The sequence below is a fragment of the Dipodomys merriami genome, unplaced genomic scaffold (genome assembly GCF_024711535.1).
Source record: "Dipodomys merriami isolate MVZ:Mamm:240054 unplaced genomic scaffold, mDipMer1.0.p SCAF_546, whole genome shotgun sequence".
Classification (NCBI taxonomy): Eukaryota; Metazoa; Chordata; class Mammalia; order Rodentia; family Heteromyidae; genus Dipodomys; species Dipodomys merriami.
The window spans coordinates 320,001-322,357 of record NW_027206120.1 but is presented as its reverse complement, the minus strand read 5'-3'; positions in this window follow the sequence as shown (position 1 = coordinate 322,357).

Sequence of the window (2,357 nt, the reverse complement as noted above, 5' to 3'; positions counted from 1 at the left end):
GTGTGGGACACACAGGGATACAAAGCAGATGTTCTGTGAGGTAGACAGGGCCCTGCTCTGTAGGAGCTGCTCCCAGTCTCAGGAGCACAGGACTCACAAACACCATCCCATAGAAAGGGCTGCTGAGGAGCAGAGGGAGATGATTTCAAAGCAGATGCATGCTGTATGGGAAAAGACTCAAGAAAACCAGCATAATTTACAGGAGAAGAGGAGACTCATCAATCGATGGATTTGGTATGTGAAGCTATTCCGAGGCATGACTAAGGATGTTTTTAGAGTGCTGTTTTTAGAGCTGGGTGTCCAGGAGGAGGAAAGACATCATTCCCAGCTACTGATCAATGAAGGAAGAGCCATGTTACTGCAACTCAGAGAAAGGGAAACCCAAATGCTTCAGAAGAAGCATCAGCTCAGGAATATGTATCAGAAGCTGATCGAAACATACCAGAAGCCAGATGTGGACCTGCTTCAGGATGTAGAGTTGACCCTAGAAAGCTGTGAGTCAGTCTTGTTCTTCCTGCCTCTTCCTTTGAGGCCAGAGCTCAGTGCCCCTCCCATTCCTGGACTGATAGAGAGGCTCAGCCAGTACCGGGTGGAGATTGCTTTCAATGAAGCTACGAGGAATCAAGATCTTGGGAGCTGTGTTGGACACGACAATCCCTATGCAGTTTTGAATTCTGAAGAGTCCTTCCACTTTACTGCTTTTGGACGCCAAGTCTTCAGCTCTGGGAAACATTACTGGGAGGTTAGTGTGGATGACTCTTCCACCTGGGCCCTGGGAGTTACTAGGCATTCCTCCATAGAGAGCAACCTCACTGAATCTGAGGATCTTTTCCTCCTTTTGTTTGTGAAAGAGAACACACTTTCCACCATTTTTACCACCTCCCCACTGCTGCCTCACTATGTAGAGAATCCTCTGGGCCGACTTGGTGTGTTTCTTGATCTTGACGATGGCAGTGTGAGTTTTTGGAATGTGGCTAAGAGTTCCCTTATCTGGAGATACCCTACTGGTGCTATCCAATTTCCTGTCAGGCCCCATTTTTTCAGTGGTAGCCTGGTGTTCCAAGTGAAGAGAATCTCTATATGTTGGGAACTCTATGGCAGAGAACCTTCCTCAAATGAGGCAAACCACTAATACTGTACTAATTTGAATTTCTCGGTGCAGTAATCCCATTTTTTCATGACATATGTTGGTAATAATAAAATGTAAAATGTAGACACCAATACTAAATGAAGATAAGATAAAAGTAGCAACAATGTAACAAGAGAGTAAATAAATATTTAAAAATTGCTATACAAATAAACCCATGCAAAACTGAGTCCCCAGTGACTGCTTTTCACCCTGAAAGGAGTGGGAGCTGAGAATAACAATAAAAATCAACACTTAAAGCAGTGGGCACTGTTGTTTTACCAGTAATCCTTGCTACTCAGCAAGCTGAGTTCTGAGGATAATGCATAGCCGGGACGAACAGAAAAATCGAAGCGACTCTTATCTCCAATTAACCACCAAAGTGGAGTTGTGGTCATGTGGTAGAAGAAAAAACATCCCACAAGAACAGGGCTCATGCCCTAAGTTCAAGCCCCAGGAACAGCTAGAAAAATAAAGCAGTACTAGTTTCAGTGACACAAAGTTCTAGAGCAGCCTTTTTATTAATAGGTCCTGTTATCCATCCCAGTAGGAAAAAAAACAAACACCTCTCTTCTAGAGCATAGGGGTGTTATATTGGATTCTTTAACTTTCAGTACCAATTCCTAAACAAGGGGAAAAAAAAGGTATACTCAGAAAAAGAGCTGTTAATAATTGAGAAGACTGAAAATGCATGGTTGAACACTAAAGCTGAAGGCATGTCTTTAAATAGAAGAAGTAAGTCATCTTTTGGGGGTCTACAAATGAACAGAATACTATGATAGGCTAAGAGATTCACAATAATAACTATGGCAAAGCTTAATTTATATATTAGGCGTACTGAGAAGTTAACAAGAGCTACCAATTGTAACAATATAACAGGATGCTGTGAAGGTGTGATGGCTCTTTTTTGGATACTTAATTGTAGTTCTTTCATCCCCTGTGAAATTATCAGATGGAGTTAAAAAATGCATACTTTTGGTGCTGGGAAGGTGGCTTAGTGTTAGAGCGTTCCCTTGCATGCATGAGGCCCTGGGTTTGATTCCTGAGCACCACATAAGCAGACAAAAAGCCGGAAGTGGTGCTATGGCTCAAGTGGTAGGTACTAGCCTTGAGCTGAAGAGCTGAGGGACAGCACCCAGGCCCAGCGTTCAGGCCCCACGACCGGACCCACCCCCCCAAAAAAAGCTTACTTTTTTGTTTCCCTTTCACTCTAGATACTTAATTGTTGTGT